Raw genomic sequence first — 24,354 nt, 5'->3', positions numbered from 1 at the left:
CAGTTCTATCGTTAAACGGCATTCATTATAAATAGCAATTGACTTTGTGTTAAATATGTTAATGTGTCCTTTTTCTTCTTTAGAACTTGGTACTTGCGTGAACCCAGAAACGAATTGCTGCCGAAAAGTGTCTCTTCAGCTGAAATGCTATTCTGGGGTAAGATTTCCTCTCTTTTACTGAACCACAAGATTCTTCTTTTCAAGGAGCGCTGTATTGTGGCTTCTCAATTGCGACAAGTCCGACGCCTAAAATGAAACTAACTCCCTACACGTGCGCACTACGAATGACACTAATCTGACTAATAACTGACTAACATGTGTGAAGACACAATACGCTGCTGAACTCTCCGAGGTGAAGTGCGCTGTTCAGAATGTTATGAGCACACTTCACTGCTTCCCTGGAACTCTCACAATATCTCAGCGGGGTAAACACTAGACCCGCAACTCTCGCTGGAAGCCACTGCCTTCTCCCTAATCCACGAACATCGCCTGTAGCACCAGATAGGCAAAATACAGTGCCTTGCTGCTACTGAATGACTCAAATATGTTCAGCTCATTATTACACAAATGTTCTGCGAGGCAGGTGTCATGGTTTTTGGGCGAACCCTGACAGCGGTTATTGCCCAGTGGTGCTGAGTGAGGAGCTGGGGGTCTCCTGTGGAGCAGATTTTAGGAATCCTAACTTGGGGACAAAATGGTTCATATAATTTACTCTGTGGCCATTGATGTCAATTTGTTATGCACTGAGTTACCTAAAGTGGCGGACCAAGTGATGGCCACGGAACAAAATGTAGATTCCTTGCAATAGGTGGTCCGCACTCTATGAGAGACAGTCCTCTAACTTAAAACGCTGTCAACCTGTTTGGATCAAAGAATGGGAGACTCAGAGGGATGTTTCTGGAGGAACAATTTAAGAATTGTGGGGCTCCCTGAGAGAGCAGAAGGTCAATCTACCAAACCTTTCTTGGAGGACTGGATCACTATGGTCCTTATGCCCAAGAGACTTTTCAAAAATGTTACTGTTGAGCAGGCGCACAGGGCTCTGGCTCTTCCTCCACAACCAGGAGACATTCCCAGAGCGATCATCGCCCGTTTGTTTAATTTCGGTGACCGTGACTCCATTCTACAAAACACCCGCACATGTCCATTGCTGTTCAAAGGCCACCCTATTTTTAGGTCTCGCGAGCCAAAGGCTCGAAGAGACATTTTATATCTGGGCTTTTCAAAGTGCTGCCGTGGCCTAAAGCTACAGTGCATGTGCGCGGGCGCGCGCGCCGGGCTTACTTTCACTTTTGCGCCCGCACGGCCGCTTTGATCGCGATCGCGATCACTTTCAATTTCGCGGCCGCAGGGCCGCTGTGCTGCGCAGACCCAGCCTCCTCTGCCGGCACACCCACAACTGGCAACATTACTAGCGCTTGTTTTTGTTTATTTCCAAATATACACATTTCATGCAAATCGCACATTTTTGGCAAAAAAAAGCAGTTGGAATCCGTATTCATGTATGCGTCCAAGAACACACAATCCTGGATTCCCAACACACCAGTTCAAAGGCGAACTCACTGAACCAATTATAGAAATGCGTGGCTGCCGAAATGCATTTTATATGCTTTGGCATATCTTCCATTAGAAGTTGTCGGCGAACTGAGAGTGCGTATTATCTATCGCTCTGTAGTTTCACTGCAAGTATTCATTTGGTGATCAATTTCGCCGCCTAGTACTACGAACCGTAGAGCTATGTTGTTTGAGCGGTCTGTGGTAATAGTCTTTCTGATAGAAGTGGTGTGCGCGCCCCCCCCCTGCTGTTCTTTCAGTCCGTTAAAGATGAGTCCATTCTTTAGGGGAACCCCGTGGAGGTTAATTCTCCCAGCAGGCGCCCTTTGTGGTCATGGGTTTCTAAAACAGTCTATATCGAGCATGCTATGGACACATCTGAAAAGCCTTCACGACCTGAGGACTCGTAAGAGAAAATAATTAAAACAGATTACGCTTTTCACACTGTGAAATATTATGTGGCGTATAACCAAATAGACAGTTAACATTTCATCAGTATCTTAGTAACCTTATTTTAGTGTCACACGGCAAATCACTGCATTTACTATTTGAAACCAAATGAAACAAGCATTGAAAAGATTGTTTTATTGCGTGTGCCGATTTACACGTAAAATCTGTAGCACAATGAGCATTTCAACAACAGGTAGTCGGTCTGTTGTTTTTGAGCATTGTAGAGGCTATACAGTGAGATGAACGGATTAAACGCCTTACAAAGATGAACACAACATTGAAAGTAATACAGTTTGTACAGTATGGCAATGTGGTAATGCAGCAAATTATTAAACGTCTTTTATTACTAAAATTAGCAGGAGATTAATACAAAGCGTCCTCGCAGTGTGGTCTCTCTCTCTCTCCCTCTCTCAACTCACATGCAGTCATTCCTCCATCACCGCGCACCCTCACAGTCCCTCCCCTCCATCATCTTGCACCCCCACCCCTCCATCATTTCCACCCCTCCATCACTTCCACCCCTCTGTCACTGCTCACCCTCACAGTCCCACGCCTCGCACTCTCACAGCCCCACCCTCTGCATTAAACTACTGCTTTCACTCTGCAGTGTCTAATCCCATCCTCTCATGCTCTCTTCCTCTCATCCCCCTCACAGTGTCACCCCTGCATCACCACAAACTGTCTGCCCACCGACGCTCCCTCCCTGCATTCCACCAGCCTCACATCCTCACTGTGTGCAGCCTCTCCCCCCCCTTGACCTCACATCTCCCACTCCTCCGTCACTCACCCTCTGCCTCACCCCACCAGCTGTCTCACTCCATGATGTTATACCCTGTCATACCTCCCAGCCTCGCATCGCCCCCCTCTCACCTCACTCAGTCTTATCCCACCTGTTACGTGCCTGCATGCTTTCACCCACTACTCTCCCCTCAGTCTCGCTTCCTTCCCATCGTATCTCTCACCCCTGCATCACCTCACCCCCTGCCTCATCCTACCCTCATTTCACCACCATCGCAGTGTCACTCGGCCCATCCCTGCCCTCCGGAGCAGATTCCTCACGCTGCCTTAAACATCTGCCCGTGTACTCAGCACCACTGCCCTGCACCTACACCCAGGGGGCAGGGGCACCCATACGCCAGAGGAGCCCGCTTTTGGGACCTTATTAGTGTTTAGTTATGCAGCACAATATCCTTTGTGCACCAACATTAACTGTTGCATGGTTAAACACTTATAAGGTCCCAAAGGCGAGACCTATTGGCTATGCCAATGCTTGTTATATTTCTTGACAATACTACCTAACATGTGCAGGAACAATGGAAAACCTTTCTCGTAATCAAGAAGAGTCTCTTGGACCTCAATATGAAATACAATTTAATATACCCGGGAAAACAAAGTACAACATGTAGGAAAGGCTCTGTTCTTTTTCTCTCTGGAGGACGTTAGCCAGTGGTTAGGTGCCCTGCCTGGCTCATTGGGCCGAGGCCCAAGCCGATCGATCCTGTCTCTACCTGATGCACAGCATCAGTCAGGACGTCACAGGTGTTGGAGGGGATTCTGGACAAGCCTGAAGGATGACCGCAGGTTGGAGAAAATCGTGATCGGCCCAGATGACACCCTAAAAACCACAGAAGTACTCCTGGACTCAGGGGACGACTCCATAGGACAGACCAGAATTCACCCAGTGACACCTCGACTTGCATTTAAGCTACAGGCAATCCTTGTCTTACGGTCTGGTGGGAAGGACTTTTGTGGCAGGGTGCTTCTATGTTGCCCTCTCATATGTGCCCTGGGCAGTGCCTGGCACATTTTGTCATGTAGATATGCAATTTTTGGGGGACTGCTGAATTAAGGTACTGTGAACTCTTTGCTCCTGGTGGGATTTGATGTTGGGAAATTCTTTGCTCAACATTGTTGGTTCAGGGGCAGAGCTTGCCTTATCCAAAGATGCCCGCACTTTAGGTGAGCTCCCAGTCCCGTTGCCTCAAAATCCTGCAAAATCCTACAATATTGCTGCTAACCGACAATAAATATACTGTCCCTCTCTGCTGAGACCCTTCTGGCTGCCCTTGCTAGTGAACGATGTCGCTGAGGAGAGCCATCTGGTGCGTAGACACTGAGGACCGCTCAAGGCTCCAACGTGCTTCCCTCCGGAGCAGTGGGATCACGCTAGCAGTGAAATGCGTGCACTGCGGGGGAGGGGGCGCCAACGGAACGCTGCTTGGCTGTATGGAAGGCCAGGTGTGTAGAGGATTGATAATTGCTACACCGATTCAGGCCTGGGCTTGTTGTGATCTGCGATGCAGCTGCCTCTAGATCAGCACAAAATGTTTGTTTAAATATTTTAGTATTGTTAGTCTTTTAATATGGTTTGTGAATGAATAGTTTTTACATTTAATGTAATAGTTTTTTGTTATTTTTAGCACTGTAGTGGGTTGTGGGTTTACAAGGAATATAGTGGGAAGTAAATTCATTAAAATTAATTTTTATATTTTTAAAATTAATATTAATTATTTAATCGATAATTATTTATGTTAATTATATCATTTATATTTTTTTGTTAAGCTTTAGGTGCGGGTTGTGGGTTTTGTAAGGCTATAGGGTGGGAAGTAAATTAATTATAATTAATGCATATTTTATAATTAATATCAATTTAATTGATCATTATTTATGTTAATTGTATAATTAATATTTTGTTTTTTTACCTTTTCGTTGCGGTTTGTGGATTTTGTAGAATATAGGGTGGGAAGTAAATTATAATTAATAAATATTTTTACATTAATATTAACTATTTAATTGATGATAATTCATGTTAATTATATAATGAATATTGTTTTTAAGTTTTAGGTGTGGGCTGTGGATTTTGTAGTGGTATTATGTGGGAAGTAAATTAATTATAATTAATGTATAATTATTATGAATTATTTAAATGATAATTATTTATGTAAATAGTCTAATTTTGATTATTTCTTTAAGTTAGTGTCCCACTGGTGGCCGGTTGACAGCAAAGTTTCTACAAGTAAAAGATGTATATAGTAAGGAACACTTCCTGGATGTGATCTATCCCCCAATGGCCAGGAAACTGTACGTGCAGTTTAGACTAGGGGAACCTTCCATTATTTGTACACACTAGCAAATGGGCCATAGAGAATACGGGTGATTGTCCTGCTTGCAATTACAAGCTGGAGTCTGAAATTCATGTACTGTTTTTTTGCCCTGCATATCGCAAACGCTGGTTAATCCAAATATGTAGAAACCTAAGCTTTGTGTGTTGCTCAGAGGCCTACAGAGTTCTAAAATATGATACTCACCTGCCAATTGTGTTTGCAGTATCACGTTTTTTAAACCATATGTGGCACATGCGACGAGGTTTGTTAATGTAGCACCCTGGGAAGAATTATGTGTCAAAATTGCAAAGGTCCACACCAGTGTAAACATGATTAGGGTACATTGGCCCATTTTACATATTTTTTTCTTTTAACCTTGTAAAAATTTTAGCTTGTGCTTTTAACAGATGGTTGTTTTATTGGATTCTAAAAATGTTTGAGGACGCCATCTTTTTCACATTTACATTTCTGCAAAGTTTGGAGAATCTCTGCTCAAGAAGGCAATTGTGAGATATGTAATATATAATTGTAAGTGCATATATTTTTATGTGTTTTTACTGCTTGTTGTGCTTTTTTAGTAATGTACTTTTATGACCCTAGTGGCCAAAATAAAGTTATTGAATGGAATGGATAAATATATGCGTTAATTGTATAAAAAAAATTGTAAGTTAAATTTGACGTACAGGTTGCTGGTTTTGTATGGGTATAGGGTGGGAAGTAAATTATAATTATTTAAAATGGATTTAATATTACAATTAATTAATTGATAAGTGAATTGTGTAGTATATATATATTGTATATATATATTATATATATATATATATATATTGTTTTGGGGTGTTTTGTGGTTTTTGTATGGGTAAAAGGATGTGTAGGAAATTATAATAATGAATAAATATTGTTAATTTATAATAATTGTTTAAGTGATAAGTAATTATGTAAATGTGTAATTAAAATATTGATTAGGTTATGTGTGTGGGTTGTATTTGTAGGGGTAATGGGTGGAAAGATAATTAAATATAATTAATTTATTCTTATTTAATTAGTAATATTGTTTAATTGACTATTAATTATATAAATTCTTTAATATTTTCCAATATATATATTAGGTGTGGGTTGTTTGTTTTGTATAAATAAAGGGTGTAAAGGTAATTCAATGTAAATGTTTTATTAGTAGTTAATTAGTGTTCATATTTTAATAGATGATTATGTAAAATGTGTAAATATTCTACATTTAAATAGGAAAGTTAGGTAACTAATAAAATTTAAGAGTAAAAAAAATGAATTTGTAATTATTATTTAGTGTTAATTGTGTTAATTGCGTAATGCTTTTAATTATAAATAATATTGTATTTATTGGTTGTTATTATTTTGACATAACATTTTGGTATTTTAATAAAAATAATATTTGGCCTCATTTATAATATTTATTAAACATTGCAATAAATATGGGTGGTGGAGCCATGATGGGGGTTTGTGTGGCCGCTTATACGGAGCCGTGGTGACTGGGGGCTTCAGCGGCCTGCTGGGACGTGGCCCTGCGTGCTGCCCTGGAGCGGAGGTCGCCGCCGCCGTCAGAGTGACGAAGACGGGACACCACGGACAGAGCTGTGGACCGGCTGTGAATTGCCTTGAGTTCTGAGTTGAGGGCGGCTACATTGTAGTGGATCTGGGAGACGGAGGAAGCAGCAGTAAGATTGTGGCGGCAACGTGCTGTTGGTGGTGGAGCCCTGGGGCCCCCCACGCTGCCCGGCGGTGGAGCTCCTGCAGGTCACCATTTTCCAGTTACGAGGCGCATGTCTAAAAGACATTGCGATGTCATTCTAAACTGTAGTGCCGGGACTTGAGATATTCCCCTGTATTGTGTGCTCTCTGCATACAGCGCAAACAACATTTTATTTAATACCACTTTTTGATGGTGGTGTCTTGAAGGGCTTGTTCTTTCAGGGGATCATTGTATATCATGGGAGATCGCCACAGGATTATTGCACTGCTGTGTGACTGATGCTCTCTGGGGGGTAAGAGAAGGATTTTTGTGAAACTCCAGATTGTACAGTTGATTGAGCCAGGGGAGGGGACAGATTACCTTCCTCCACTAAGTGTGAGTGATCGCTTACACAGTATTGTGTTTTGGATTGCGCAGAAGGAAGCTGGGACTGAGACCCTTGTAGTTCTGCATACAGCCTAAGCACAAGGGTGGTGTGGGCATGGCACCCAAGACCTGGAATACAATAGAGGAAAGTATCGCCAAGATGGCGCAGTCTGGTACTATACATGAAACTGATAATGAAGGAGAATCCATCCCACCATCTAATTTGGACATTAAGAACTTGATCTTCGAAGGAAACAAAACCATAACACAAAAGATAGATGGGGTGGCGTTCACAGTCACTTTATTACGCCAGGATATGGACAAATTCCGGGAGCGAGTCATTGATCTAGGGATCAGGATAGATACTGCGGAGGAACTGCAGTTAAAAGATCAGGAATGTTGCATACAGTAACAGGAGATGATCACTGTCTGAGGAATAATATTTGCATCCTTGGATTGCCAGAGAGGACGGAGACGACACCGGTAAAACTGTTTTTGGAGAACTGGCTGTGAGAAGTTGGCCTGATATGTAGTGCTCACTATTCTAGTGATCACTGTGTATCATTCCAAACGACCCTTATTGATGATTGGTTGTAAGTCAACCTTATAGACCAGCTATCCTAGTAGCGTGGACAAGAGCAGTCTTCAGGCTAAACTCTAGGGGGCGTGTTAAGCCAGCTGTTTACCATCACATATACCCCTTGAACGCCAAGTGAAAGGACACCACACAAGTTGTTATGAAAATAAAGGATATTTATTTATAACAAGACTACCCTGGCTCTTTATGAGTCAGGGAGCTAAGCACAATACAAAACTCTTAGGAAAATACTTCTGGTTGCACAATTTACACAAATGCCCGAAGGGCACGAAACCATTTACACTGCAAGTGGAATGGGAGAGGTTAGAAAGTTTAAAGTTACTGATTCCGGAGGAATCCGATCAGTGGGACTAAACGAAAAAGGAACTGGACACTTGCAGAGTGAACCTACGATGGAGCACCGAGATGCTCGAGTTACCTAGCCCAGAGGCTGTGGCTGCGTGGGGTTCAGCAAGATGTCGGGAGTCCTCGTGGTAGTCTCAGGAGCCTGAAAGAAGAAGTTGCTGGCAGGCGACCAGTGTCGATGTTCAGCGAGATCCAAGCCTGGATCGGTGATGAAGGAAACCTGAAAGCAGAGGGGACTCAGTTCTCAACCGCTAGCCAGCGATCGTGTGGGTACCAGGAAGGTACCGGATGAAGTCACCTCGACCAGGTGAGTGGATGACGTCGGACTCGACTGTTCCTCGGACCAGGAGGCGCGGCGGCGACCAGGATGGAGGGCGAGCTGTCCCACGAAGGTGTCTGCTGTCGATGATGCTGGGCCCAGGAATGGGGCAGCAGGTCTTGGCAGTGGCAAACCCACGCGGTGGAGTCAAGATGGCGTCTGGAGTGGACCAGGAGGGTCCGAGGTACTCCTCTGTTGAAGGGGAGCAAGAGCCAGTCTGGAGCAACCAGACCAGTGATGAAAGACTGTCGTGGTGCGTCGTGAAGAGGGCCACAAGCCGGTCGGCGAGTGGTCGGACAACGCGGTGAGCAGCAAGGAGCAGAAGGGCCCCCACGCAGATCTCGTGGATGCTGGGGAGGCAGACTTCGGTGCTGGAGCCGCTCAAGGTTAGGGCTTCTCAAACCCTAGGTGCACTCACTCGAGGGTCCCTCGGTGGGCGTGCTAGATAAGCGTCGTGCAGGTTCTGAAGATGGCCGGTCCCGCAGGTCTCGTCACACCTACGAATCTCAGCTGGGCTGACGATGTAGATAGAGGTCAGAGATGGCAGGGAACCCGGGTCTCGTCGAGCTGGGCAGTCTTGATCCTTGGGAGAGACGTACAGCAAACCGCAAGCGCTTAGGTGGTGCCTGCCGGTGCAGGGTGGCTACTCCTTAGCCACAAGGGAGAGTCTTCAGAAATAGTCAAGAGTTCCTTTCGTGGAAAGTAGTTCAAGATTCAGAATTATCCAATTTGGGAAGGGGACTCGCTCCTACCTTTATTCTAGGAAAAGGGGCTGGCCCGTGACTAGGTCCTACCTATGGGTGGGGCCAGGAGGGGGGTGGTTACACCCCTATCCTTTGTCCGGCTTCGCCCCAGCTCAGGGGCAGGGTTGCCCCCGAAACTGGTTTGAGCCGGGCTATGCACAGTGAGCACCGGGGTGCCACTTGCAATCACCTTCCTTTCAGCCCTGCCTACCTGGGATACACAAACCCTGTCTGGGATGGTGCTAACACCGCCCTCGACAGGAAACCCTTTGTCCAAGCTCCCCTCGCTGGAAGGTCTCCCAGCAGCAGGAGGTCAGACTTGTGTCTGGTGGCAGCATCCATTTTGTGATGCTGAGGCTTGAGTCAACTTTAACCGGGGTTCAAGGTTACTTCCATGTCGTGCCCCTCTAAAAGGGGGGAATGCTAACCCCGTCACCAGAATTGGCGAGGGGTTCGTATTCCAATTCGTATGACACCTTACTCGACATGTGTGGGTGATGCGATGCCAGAGTTAGCAAATAACCGCGAGGATTATAGTGCATTTTAAGGTAGTTGGCACGCGTCACCATGGAACGGCTATTAGGACTTGGTTCCGCAAGCCGTCGACGGGCTCAGCTCGCGCCAGAGCACCATCCCACATGATTCCCCGCACTCTGCCTTCAGGATTGATAAGGCCTGCCATAGGAGTGACTGATAGGAATCCATGTGTCCATTTTAGGGTTAGGTATAGGAATACTACACCTACAGCAACGGGTGATTACACCATCTTGCCCCAGCTGTCGTGCAGCCAGTTGTGTCAGATTTGGGCGGCCATCCAGGGGTGGCATAATACATGCTGCAGCCCCTGGTAGGCCCTGGGTACACCGGCGCCCTGGATACCTGTGGTATGCTGATACAGGGACTGATAAGGCGGCCCAGTTCCAATTAGTGGATGCACCTAATGTACATGTGTGTTAATTTCGAGAGAGAACAGCTAGGCTGTGGGTCTGATTGGCAGGCCCACAGCCAGGGAAAGTCGTAAACCAATGAAGCAAAAAGCAAAAAATCTGGGTGATCATAGGATTGCAGACCCTACTCTCCTACACTGGCTACCTAAGGTGTTGCCGTGGCTAAATATGTAGGGAGACTTACATGTGGACAGGGATCATAGAACCCCTGGGAGTTGACCCAAACCTGGAGCACCTCCCCACATGTTAATCACGCATATCTTACGTTACAGAGACAAGGTTCAGATACTGTCAGTGGTGCGTACCCAGGGGAAAGTAGAGTGTGATGGTAATGTGCTGTCTTTTTATCCAGATTGTGGTATGGTCACCCAAAAAAAGCGTAAGTAATTTCTAGTAGTCAAAAGAAAATTATGAGATAAAGAGTGGGATTATGTGCTGCTCCCTCCGGTGCACTTACGGATTGATTGTGAGGGGGAAAAGGTATTTTTTTGAACAGCCCGAGGAAGCTATGCAGTTTGTTGAAAATCAATGATAATCTGTGTATGTTGTTTAATCTATGAAGTTTCATGTGTTGAGTTGATTGGAAGGGAGAAAGAAAGTTGATGCTCTATTACATTTTTAAAGGGCTCACATGACACGATTGAGATTAGAGTGAGTGTTGACTGGAGATGAGATGGGTACCTTGAATAATCTGCCTTGGAATGTGGGATATAAACTGCGTCGCTGCCTCTGGGAGATCCCTTAACAGGAATCCCGGTAAACATCGTGCTGTTAAAGGGGAAGTTGACTGTTTTGGTCAGGGGGAGGGGAATGTTTTTAGTGATATATGTGGAGGCCAAGTTGGGGTAGGCCACCCGACTGGGGGGAGGGATTATCCTCTTAGTTACACTTATGACGTGTGGGAGTGACTGCAAACCAGGACTCCTTCGTTGACGCCATTGATGATGCGGATGAGTCAGGCAAATTGTATATTGGAATATGGAAATTCCAATTTTATCTTGGAATGTGAAGGGGATCCATAATCCCATTAATAGGCAGAGATTATAGTTTTATGCGCGCTGGCAAAGAGCAAAAATTATAATGTTACAAGAAACACATGTATGGTCTCTGGAAGCTGAAACATTACGAGCTAAAGGGCGTGGGAGGTTATGGTACTCGAGCTTTACTTCTTCCACATGGGGGGGGGTTTGTTATGGGTAAATGATAGTGTTCCACTGCGGGTTAATGCAGAACTGAAGGCCTCAGGTGGGAGATATGTAGGGGTAGTGGTGGAGATGGGGTTAGGCCCATGGTGCTCTTCACCTCATATGCACCAAGTTTAAATACCCCAGACTTCTTTGAGACATTATCAGGCGTTCTGGCTCCCTATGTTACTCATACAATTATATGTATGGGAAGTTATAATTGTATATTGGATGAGGAGTTGGATAGTTCTAGGCAGGCAAGATGTCCATGGGGCAGAGCATCTAGGGCGCTCTTGGAAACTCGCGGTACGTTCTCCAGGATTGATAATCTGTTGACTCACCCAGATCAAGTGAATGGATTTGTAAAATTACAATATCTTGATCGTACATTATCGAATCATGCCCCCCTAGTGGCTATTATGAAACTCCAAGCCTTTATCAATCCCATTCTGATGTGGAGATTGAACGATATGGCATCTAGGGAGAGCATTTGTATAGCAGTGAGGGAGTTTTTTTTAAATTAACACAGGAACGGTTGCGTCGGCTGGCATGTTATGGGAGGTGACTATAAGGGCCAGCCAGATGCATGGCAACTTCATATGGTGTACGGCAATCACTACAACACACAGTGATAACCCTGGAGCTCCAAATTGGGGATATTGATAGGCAGGCACCACATACAGACGAGATATGGGAAGAGCGTAGCAAGTTGCGAGACTCTAAGTTTTCTTGATTACAAAACATATACGGAGATACAACATGAACAGGGGACACTCCAGGTCATTTGCTGATGTGGCTAGTCAATAGAGACTGAACTTGGAATATGGTGGCTGCAATAAAGGATAAGCAGTGACACATTCTTAGAAGGCAGGAAGCCATACAGCAGCGCTTTGGAGAGTTCTATTCAGAATTGTATACCCAACAAAGGATATATGATGAACCGAGTATGACAGCGCTTTTAGATGCATCTCAGCTTCCGGTTACAGACGCTGCGATGTGAGAAGTATTAGGTGCTCCTATAGATTAAACGGATATAAGGTGGGAGATTGCGCAAATGTGCACAGGGAAGACAACTGAGAATGATGGCTTGGGAGCGGAGTTTTATAAGGAATATGCTGATTTATTGTGCAAGCCATTATTAAACATGTACCACAAGGCATTTGACAAAAGGGTCTTACCAGATACATTGAGAGAGGCTTATATTGTGATCCTTCCTATGGAAGGGCGCGATCCGATAGATTGTGAATCATATTTATTTATTTATTTATTTGTGGGTTTGTATAGCGCTAGAATCGACTCCAGCTGGAGTATCTCTGCGCTTTCTGGAGCCGGTAGAAACAGAGGAATAATAGGAGCTAGATCTCGTTTCTGAACAACACAGTCTTCAGGAGTTTCCTGAAAGTGAGATGTTCTTTGCACTGTCTCAGATGAAGAGGAAGTTTGTTCCATAGGGTAGGGCCTACGATAGATAGCGCTTTACCACCGTGTCTAGATTTCTTTGCACGGGGAGTCACCAGAAGAAGACAGTTACTGGACCTAAGTGAACGACTTGGAACATAAGGAACAAATTTGTTCTGAAGATAAATAGGCCCTTGTCCATTTAAACATTTATGGATCAAGCAGCATATCTTGAACTTAGATCTCTGGCGAATGGAAAGCCAGTGCAGTTTCTCCAGAAGAGGTTTGGACGCAGTTCTTGGAGGAACATTAAGGACAAGACGAGCCGCGGTGTTTTGAATGACCTGAAGCTTGGCCAGCACATTTTCGTTGGCAGAAAGCAACAGGCCATTGCAGTAGTCAATACGACTCAGAACCAATGTCTGGACCAGAGTTCTTCTAAAAGAGTCCGGTAGTAAGGGAAAGACTCTGCGTAGCAGGCCAATCGTATGGAAGCAAATTCCAGCAGTATGGTTAACATGCTGTCCAAATGACAGGTCTTGATACATCCGAATCCCTAAACTCTTCACAACCTGTTTAGATTCTGGAGCTACTCCCAAATCGGGGGGCCACCAATCAGGAGTCCACAATAGTTTGGCTTCTCCAAACAACATTAGTTCCGTCTTACTGACATTGCATTGCAGGAAGTTGGAAGACATCCAATTAGCCACCGCCTTCATGCCCGCAGAAAAGGAGTTTTTAATTTCTGCGGACATGGTCTTAAAAGGGAAGAGGAGCTGCGTGTCATCAGCATAGGATACTGGGATGAATCCATAGCTGCGCATCACTCTTGCCAGGGGTGCCACATAGATGTTAAATAAGGTAGGGCTTAAACAAGAGCCCTGTGGCACCCCTTTAGATATCTCCACCTCCGCTGATCGATACGTGTCCATGATCACTCTCTGGGAACGCCCCGATAGGAAGCTCTTTAGCCAATCAATGGCTTTATCCTCAATACCAGCGTTCGACAACCGGTCAATAAGAATGGTATGATATTGCTCGTTATTGATGATTAATATAGATGCTAAGCTATTAGGGAAGCTTCTGGCTCATCGCTTGGCTAAGGTGGCATGGGTACTGGCACATCCCGAGCTCGTAACACCCCCATCAATATAAGTAAAGCGTTCCTTACAACAGAACAGATGCAAATTGGGGAAGAGCCGTGTGTATTGGCGAGTTTAGATGCACATAAAGCGTTTGATACTGTCGACTGGCGGTATATGATGAAAGTCCTGAAACAATATGACTTGGGTGACACCTATCTAAAATGGGTACAATTGCTTTACACTGAGTCGAGCCAGGGTGAAGGTAGGAGGTAGAAGGTGGAACGGGGGACCAGACCGTGTTGCCCCCTGTTTCCATTGGTATTTACATTAGTCATTGAACCCCTAGCAAGGTTGATAAGGGCTAGACATGCAGACGCGGGGTGATGGTAGGATTGCAAAGGGAAATTATTCCCTTGTACGCTGATGATATTTTGCTGACCCTGCAAGAACCTAAACGTACATGGCCTTTAGTATATGACACCATTAAGGAAGTAGGGATACATTCAGGATTCTTGTTGAACGTGGACAAATCAGTTCTTTATCAAATATGGGCACCACGATTGAGGGAGAGAACAGTTAGTAATATTAGATTGCAGAGAACACTTATTAAGTATTTGGGAGTTTACTTGAACTCCAATGTTAAAGAAGTATATGAGGCCAATGAAGGGAAATTATTGGAGAGTGTGGAGTGGGCAGTCCGTAGATGGTTAAAATTCCCTCTGTCGTTAATGGGACGAATAGAGATTAGTAATATGACCCTTCTCCATCAAGTTATATACATTTTACAGCATATGCCGATGAGAATTCCGGATATGTGCTTTAAATGATTAGATGAATTACTCCATTCACTCTACTGGGGCGCGGGAAGAGCGCAAATATGTGGATATGTGCTTTAAATGATTAGATGAATTACTCCATACACTCTACTGGGGCGCGGGAAGAGCGAAAATTAGTTTACAGGGGCTACAGTTACCATGAGATAGTGGTGGATTGCAGGCTTCGCATTTTAGGAGCTATTATTGGGCATCCCAGTTGCAGTATATTACTGAGTGGTTTATGGACATCTACATTGATCCTGTAATGTGTATGCTGGCAAAGTTGGTGAAACCACATGAATTTAAGTGTATCTACAGCAATTAGTGCCCTGGTTAACAGATATTGTACCCAGCTTTTTTGAGGCAGGGAAGGGAGGGTGGCAACCCACGTATGCTGGGAGATTTCAAAGAGGATGGGCGCCTGATGAGTTACGCTGCCTTTAACAATAAATGGGATGTGAAGGGAGGAAAGCTCATCACTACATTGTATTCACTACTTTTACCAAAGAATACACCTCGTATAGCTGCCTTGCGTTCACAATGGAAGATAGATATGGGTTGCCATTGCAAGAAGTAGACTGGAGGTCTATAATGAGATGCTGCAAGAAAGTAACTTGCAATGCAAGACTCAAACTGATTCATTATAAATGTGTTCATAGAGACTATGTCACTCCCGGTTGGATGCTTAGGATGGATCCTCTTAAATCAAAGGCCTGCAAGGGAAGTTTTGATTGTGACAGATTGGAACTACCGAATTCCAAGAGAGAATTTCAAATCAGAAAAATCCTTACATGCAGTACGACATATTGTATCTATGTATTGATTTGCCCCTGTAACAAATGGTATGTGGGAAGTACTAAACATCAGGCCAAGAAGAGAGTTTTGGAACATATCCGGGCTATAAGAAACAATAACAAACAATATCCGGTAGCCCGGCATTTTTTTGCCAAACACTGTCAGGATGAGAATCAAGTTCGTATGGTTGTCATTGATTCAATAAATTTGGGAATAAGAGGGGGTAACAGAGAATTATCTCTCAAAAAATTAGTCAAGATACATCATAGATTTAGAAAGTTTAGCACCTAATGGTCTAAACTCGAGCGAAGAGCTGGCAATCCATTTACATGATAAATAATGAGGTATTCAATAAGACAGAGTAGCAGATGCTTTCAGTAATTTTAACTTTTTATATTTCAGGTTGTGGTATTTCATTTATCTACTATTTGAAAACTCGGTGTGGCCATATGTCAACTTGATTAACAACTGTGACAGACTGAGACGATTGGATCTAAGAACTGATGTACACCTTAACCCACTTGGGTGAAAAAGTTGTTAGCAATGACTGATGTATTAGTTGTATTTGTTTTGTAGCCCACTTGGCCTCGATATGACATGCTGTGTACTAATTTGTAGTGAGCCTTGCTATTGGAATGATGCCAAATTTTGCGCATATGTGATATTATCAATGTCCACAATTGCCGCTTAATAATATATAGATTGCGGCTTTCAGCTATACTAATGTTGAGAAATTTGCTGGAGAAATTTCTGTGTATAGATTTGTATCATAATAGCTCGGCTACATACATATGAATTCAGGCTTAGACGTTACAAAATGGCCGCCACAGTTGGCAGTGATTACACATGGGTTTTGTAAATAGTCCTTTGTTTATTTTGGAAACAGTGAATTTAAACATGGTGATACTGAGCTTCTTTGAACGTGACCAAGGCGTAAAGCCGAAACGCGTAGTTTCAAACTTGCCATTAAAATTACGGAATTTTTGCAGCACATGAAGGTGTCCGAGTGGTTCCTGTTGATAACAGTAACTTGGGTGTACAGAATATATATATATATATATATATATATTCACTTAAAAAACCATAGGTTTCACACATGTTATAGTTAGCTGGGCATTTCCCTCGTAAAAAACCAATGAAATTCCCCGTTATAGTTAGTGCAGGCAACTATAACTCACGCGACCGCAATCCGCTGCTGATGACGTCAGATATTACATCACTGTATTTAGACACTTATTTACCCATGTCTTCTTCCATTCATCTTTAGCTATACATATATTTCATTATTTTTTTTTCAGAAAGACACATATGTCATCAGTGATGTAATATCTGACGTCATCAGCAGCGGATTGCGGTCGCGTGAGTTATAGTTGCCTGCACTAACTATAACGGGGAATTTCATTGGTTTTTAACGAGGGAAATGCCCAGCTAACTATAACATGTGTGAAACCTATGGTTTTTTAAGTGAATTTGCAAGGTTTTTTGAATGCTAATTCCTAACTATAACGTGTGTGAAACCTATGTTTTTTTCAGTGAATTTGTACGGTTTTTTAAATGCTAAGTTATGTATTTATTAATATATTTTTTTAAACAAAACTTTTTCTCGGCGCGCGCACGGTGCGCTTCGCGCACCGTGCGCCCACTTTACGCAGTTCGTGCCGTGCACACACGGTGCGCTTCGCACACCGTGCGCACACAGTGGGCTCGCACCCACTTTTCACAGTTAGTGCCGTGCACGCGCGGTGGGCACGGAGCGCTTCGCCCCCAAGGGCCAAATACATTTTTTTTTTTTTGAAAAATCATGGAGTGCGCGCACGCTGCGCGAACTTCGCAGAATTTTTTCCGTTTGGGTGGTGCGCGCAAGGTGCGCGCACTCGGCGATTTTTCGGAAAAAAAATTAAAAAAATGTTTGCCCTTGGGGGTCCTTCTGGGACCCCGTGACCACGGCTAGGGGGTCAGGAACTGTCCACCCTGCCCCCTTTTCACGTTCTCCACATTTGTTTTTCACCCCCTCAGAGTGCGAGAGACAAAATGGCGGCCGACACTTCCTGGTTTCGACCGATTCGAATGTTTACTAAGATCTAACAACCAATCAGAATTGCGCTCGCGCACGGCAAGGTGCGCGCACCCAGCGCGCACCCAGCGCGCACGCTGCGCGCGTACAGATATATATATTGATTTAAAGGCTATTTTCTCTGGAAATACTGAGCAGATTTACACCAAACCTGCAAAAGGCACTTCATGGACCTTATGGCTACCTCTCTGCCAAATTTCACGTAATTCTGTTCAGCCGTTCGGGCTGTAGCTGCGACTAAAGTCCCTATGGAAAAATCCATGGGGAAAACGCGTTTTGGGACCCCCCCTTTTTCTCGGCCCCCGCTTGACGAACCACCCCAAGACTTTCAGGGTAGGAGCGGAGCGGAGCGCCCCATTAGTTTTGAAAATTTCGCGAGGATTTGTCAATCGGCTCCAAAGTTATTCAAAATAGAATTTTGAGATTTCCTATGGAAACTCGGTCCTAACTATAACTATCTACTGGCGACCGCCAGTAGATAATATATATATATATATTCACTGAAAAAAACATAGGTTTCAGGCACGTTATAGTTAGAAATTAGCATTTAAAAACCTTTGAAATTCACTGAAAAAACCATAGGTTTCAGGGATGAAAATGACATCACTGATGACATCATCCAGTGAATGTGTGTTTCTGTAAAGTTTAAATATTTTTCATATATACCTATTCCAAGGTCTATTCAAGAATAAGTTGATGTAAAAGTGCCTGAATACATTATTTAGTAGATGCATGACTGACTCCATAAGTCACTGATTGAATGTATGTTATTGAATGAATGGATTAGTGACTAGACTGTGTGAATGTCTCTCTTAGTCTCTCACTTGGTGTGTAAGCAGGTGCATGGCTTGGTGAGTAGCTACATCAGTGTGTATATGTGTTTTTCATTGATTGTATGAGTATCTGTATGGGGGTCTGACTGTCTATGTAGGTGGTCTCTGACTCTGTGCATACATGTCTGAATTGCCGATTCACTCGTTCTATAGATTCAAAAGTGCATCTCAGAAGGGCTGTATAGATAGCTGACTGTGTGAACAGGTGTGTTCATTAGTGAATTGGTGTCTCAGTTGTATATATGTGAGTAACTATATATGTTTTTACACACTATATGTGAGTGTTGGGGTGCATAATTGACTACGTGAAAGACAGTGATTGCAAGAGTGTCTACATACACGAATGTGTACATGTATTAGTGATTGTATAAGAAAGTAAGTATGTGATAGTATCTATATAAATAAGGAAAGTGATGTGTGTATAAATAAGGCAGGTGTTGTGTATATATCTGCATAGGTGAGTACACAGGTGTATGATTGATTTTTGGCATGACTGAATAGATGTGTGAGTAACTCTATGGATCAGTAGCACTGTGTAAATGTATATATACGTGTATAAGTGGATATTATACTGATGTAATGATGAGTGACACCATGTATGAGTGACTGTATCAGTGTATATCTGGTTCACAATATATAGATAGGAATCAGTGAATGGATATCTAGTATCTGGTATTGCTGTGTCTATGCTTTTCAAAATGGTAGTCTGTATTTTAGAGTGTGTCTATCAAAAGTTATGTTACAGTCTGAAGAGGTGTGTCAGACTATCACGTGGATGATGTCATCAGTGATGTCATCAGTGATGTCATTTGAGAGGTCATCAGTGATGTCATCAGTGATGTCACTGACCATGTCATGAATGATGTAATATGTGATGTCATCATCAGTGCATTGCGGGGGCACGAGTTATAGTTAGCTCAACTAACTATAACAGGGGGATTTCTATGGTTTCCTATGAGTGAAATGTCCAACTAACTATAGCATCCCTGAAACCTATGGTTTTTCAGTGAATTTCAAAGGTTTTTTAAATGCTAATTTATAACTATAACGTGCCTGAAACCTATGGTTTTCTCAGTTAATATAAATTTATATATATATATATATATATATATATATTCACTGAAAAAACCATAGGTTTCAGGGGTGTTATAGTTAGCTGGACTTTTCACTTGTACAAAACCATTGAAATTCCCCCGTTATAGTTAGTTCAGCTAACTATAACTCGCGCGCCCGCAATGCACTGCTGATGACGTCACATATTACATCACTCATGACATGGTCAGTGACATCACTCATGACATCACTGATGACATCTCAAATGACATCACTGATGACATCACTGATGACATCATCCAGTGAATGTGTGTTATTCTGAAAATTAAATATGTTGTATATATGTATATCTCAAGGTCGATGGAAGAATAAATGGGTATATAAGTGTCTAAATGGATGATTTGTTTTTGAAAAATTGATTGTGTAACTGACTGATTAAGTGTATCATAGTGAATACATGGCTTAGTGAGTAATGTTTAAATATGTAAATATCTGTATCAGTCTCTCACTTTGTGTATAAGTGGCTGCATGGGTTGGTGAGTAGCTACATGGGTGTCTATATAGGTTATTAGTTGGTTTTTTGAGTATCAGTCTGAGTGTCTGCATGGTTCGGTGGGGGTATTACGTAGTGCATAGGTGCATGAATGAGTGACTCACTGTTTGTATGTGTTGAACACAGTATGTGTGCAGGACTGTATGGGTGGATGAGTGTGTTTATGGGTGTGTTAGTGAGTGAATGACTGTCTCAATAGTGTCTTTATGAGTAACTACATATGTTTTAAACTAGTATATGTGACTATTGGTGTATATATGTGAGTATATGTGAGAGTGAGAGATTGAAAGAGTTCCTGTATGAATAAGTATGTGTTTCTATAAGTGATTGTTTAAAAGACTAAGTATGTGTAAGTTTCCGTAGAAGTAAGTGTGGTGGTGTGTGTATAACTGTATATGCAAGTAAATGTATGTTTGATTCTTTATTAGCATGAGTGACTATGTGTGTGAGTAACTCTATGGATGAGTGGCATTGTGTAACAGGATGTATAGGTGTACGAGTATATATGATGAGTGAGTACATGTATGAGTGACTGTATTGGACTGTTGGTGAATGAGTGGATGTGTATGTGGATCTTAGAATTACTGAAGAGGTTGTTGTAACTGGCATTGGTATGTCCATTGTTTTGAAAATTTTAGTCTCTATTTTTGAATGTGTGTATCAAAGGTTATATTAGGGTGAGAGGAGGTCTGCCACTCTATCACAAGGATGATGTCATCAGTGATGTCATCAGTGATGTCATTTGAGATGTCATCAGTGATGTCATGAGTGATGTCACTGACCATGTCATGAGTGATGTAATATGTGACGTCATCAGCAGTGCATTGCGGGCGCGCGAGTTATAGTTAGCTGAACTAACTATAACGGGGGAATTTCAATGGTTTTGTACAAGTGAAAAGTCCAGCTAACTATAACACCCCTGAAACCTATGGTTTTTTCAGTGAATTTCTGAGGTTTTTTAAATGCTAATTCCTAACTATAACGTGCCTGAAACCTATGGTTTTTTCTGTTAATTTCAAAGGTTTTTTAAATGCTAATTTCTAACTATGCCTACAGAGATAGGACATGTGAAGAAAGAAGAAAAAATGCACAGAAAGAAACAAAAGAAGTGCAGAAAGAAGCAACAGAAGTCCTCAAATACGAAGATAAGTGCAGGAAGAAGGATAACGTGCAGAAAGAACAAAAAGAAGAGCAGAAAGAAGCCTTGTTGCAAAATCATCCTGTACCCTCAACTTTTTCAGACGGATACTGGTGGTAACTGAGTCTGACTAACCAGTCCTAGAGCCAGTGCTATGTTAAAAGACACTTAGAATACAGTGAAAACACCTACATACACTAGGGAACATTATGCGTTGGGGTCCCCCTGTGATTAGCCTTACCTCCTCTATAAGCCCCTAGTATATAATAGGGCATGGGGATTAAAACTACCTCTTAAAACAGGCCACAGGGCGTTTTTGCACACGTTAACTCAGGCCCCGTCCCCTCCTTTCACCATTGTGTAAACACGCCCTGTGTCCGTTTTTAGTTGGGAGATTAAGTTCATTTGAATCCTGAGGGTCCCTAGGGTCCAACTAGCCCACTAGGTACCTCTAGTAAGTGCCACAGAGCTGCGTTGCAGAGAGGTGTAAAAAGTGGCACGGCCTGGACCACCTCTCTGCAATGCAGCTCAGTGGCGCTTACTGGAAGCACTTGGTGGGCTAGTTAGCCCCCAGGGGCCCTCAGTATTGAAGGGAAATTATATCCCCAATTTAAAACGTGCCATGGTGCGTGTTTGCACACGTCACCTCAGGCCCCGTCCCCTCCCTTCACCACTGTGTAAACGCGCCCTGTGGCTGTTCTAAGTTGAGAGATTAAGTCCCCTTGAATCCTAAGGGTCCCTAGGGTCACACTAGACCACTAGGTACCTCCAGTAAGCGCCACAGAGCTGCGTTGCAGAGAGGTGTAAAAAGGGGCTTGGCCTCAGAACACCTGTCTGCAGCGCAGCTCCCTGGCGCATACTGGAGATGCCTGTTGGGGGCGCGTTTGCAGAGTGCTGCATGGAGGGGGCATGGCCTCCGGCACGATGCCAGTCTTTTATTTATTTTATTTTTTTAAGAAGGGGGGCTGTGTGGTTCCCCTTCTTATTCTAATTTATTGGCCCTGATGACCCCATCCCCCAGGGCCTGTCTCCTAATTATATTTTTTTGACCCCAATCCCCAGGGCCGGCCACTGTTTTTTATTATTTTTAAAAAATATATATTTATAGACACACCTAGGACATGCTGGACAAACCGTACGTACCTATCACCATGACGATTTGCGTGATATTCATTAAAAGGCGACTATGCATGCAATTAATCCACGTGGAATGTATTTACACCACTAGTGAAGCTCTGACATGTCTGATGCTCTACCGTGCCTAATCCCGGTAGACACCCTTGTCGTTTATTTATACAAACATGGGTAGCTATTGACGGGCACATTTAATACACATGCACACCAAGCCATTCAAAGGGGATTCGACAAAAATTCGACCAAAACTATGCAAGAAACCCCCCTCACAGTTAATAAAACACACATCCACTGCCGGATGTGTAATACTTTTTATTTTACTCTCTGGAAAGGGGACGAACATCACTTGCGAGTCACAGCGCGCTCCTGACAGAGCCCAATGCTGTGTTACACCCACCATTGCCTGCCGAGTGCCACACACCTCTGTATTGTATTCCACTAGCTAGTGCATATGCTATGACACTCTCTAGCCCATGTGCACTGTAACACCACCCCGTGAAAATGTCATGCCACACTTGTCTTCGCACGGGTTATATTGCCCCATCTAACGTGCCTTCCTCGATGCCTATGTTATAACGCACAGTGCTATGCCATACATATTACAATTTGGGATCCATATCTTTGTCACAGTGCATATGCAACGTTACACTCCCCAGCACATATTTTATATTACAACTTTAGAGACTAGTTAGGTTACACAACACTGCCCTGTGCATATTACACTCCAAGGCGCATATCGCATAGCACGCGCTAGTGCCTGTGCTATCTCGCGCTCTCCAATGAATCTGTCATTGCGCACAATGTATTGCATATTATATTTCACGCCTGGTTCATCTTATATCACACTTTTTGGTGCATAGTTTATACCATACACTATATCTAGTTTTCATTTTCAATCGTGCTCTCAGGACTATGTTCTATATAACACTGTGTTCACCTACCCTTTTCACGGGCATTACATTTTGGGATAGGGGGTGGAGGGTCAGGGGGTGTTTTTGCCAAGTGAGCCCGGAGTCACAGTCACTAACGTCTTCTTCTTCCTGAATAAAAGTGAGATTATGCTGCATACTTGTTCATATTTTAAGTAGTTTGCACAGACAAAATGTTTTAAAAACAATAAAGTTTCGAATACCCGCCTTCTCTGAACAGTTAGCTTGCTGCCCCATCCCCCTCCTCCCTATCCTCTGTTGTGTGAATCCATGGACTAGCCTCCTCCCTCCTGCCATGCATGGTCTGATGTGCTGCCACTGCCCTCAATTTAGTATGATGTACCAGTCCACTCCTCCTGCCCTCCATTGCCCAATTCTATGCCCCATCATTGACCTCCTGCTTAAACTCTGTGCTTAGCTTGCTGCCCCTATTCTCCTTCCCCCTGCCCTCCGATGTCTTTGTGCATGCCCCTGCTTCATCCTTTTTGCCCACCATGTCCCATGGACCTGCCACTCCTATCTACTCTGAGTGTTCTGTTGAGCTGCCACTCCCCTCCCACCTGCCTAGCATTGTCAGATGACTGTAACCTGTCCCTGCCACCTCCACCCTGCCTGTACACATGCCATGCCTCTATCCTCTTCCTCCTGTCCTACATGGTCCATTGTACTGCCACACCCTTCTGCCCTCCCTGGTCTGTTGTGCTGCAACTGCTCCTCCTGCCTGCCCCGTGTGGTCTGTTGTGAGGCCCCTTCCCCTGAACTTTCTTGTCTGTGCACAGGTCCTGACCCTCCCTTCTATCCTCCATCGTCCTTTGTGCATGCCCCTGCACCCTCCTTCTTGCCCATCATAGCCATTGTGCTGCCACTAACCCTCCCACTTGCCATGCATGGTCTTCTGTGCTGCCATGGCCCCTCCCACCTTCCCTGTGTGGTCAGTTAGCTGCCCCTGACCCCCTACCACCTTCCCTCCATGGTCTGTGTGTATGCCATCACAGTCTCACTGTTGCTCTTCATGTTGTGTCTTGCTTCTAGTGCCCATCCTGCCTCACCTCCATGGCTATCTTGCTGCTCCTGCCCTGCCCCCTTGCCCCCAGCCCTCTGTTTACATGTGCAGACCCCTACTCCCTCCCTCCTGGCTTGTCTGTTCCATTGTAATGCCCCTGATCCGTCCCTCCTGCCCTTTATGGTCTGTTATGCTGCAGCCTTCTCTC

General features: G+C 43.9%; 1 pseudogene across 1 annotated transcript in view; it reads left to right on the top strand.

Annotated features, from left to right (window-relative positions):
- Nucleotides 1–24,354, top strand: part of LOC146838958 (uncharacterized) — an 87,250-nt pseudogene that overhangs the window by 52,629 nt on the left and 10,267 nt on the right. The window contains exon 2 of the transcript XR_014960744.1: nt 84–157. The product of XR_014960744.1 is annotated as an uncharacterized LOC146838958 (transcript). The remainder of the gene's footprint in view (nt 1–83; nt 158–24,354) is intronic.

Source organism: Triturus cristatus, chromosome 4_2 (genome assembly GCF_964204655.1).
Source record: "Triturus cristatus chromosome 4_2, aTriCri1.1, whole genome shotgun sequence".
Classification (NCBI taxonomy): Eukaryota; Metazoa; Chordata; class Amphibia; order Caudata; family Salamandridae; genus Triturus; species Triturus cristatus.
This window is presented reverse-complemented; position numbering and strand designations above follow the sequence as displayed.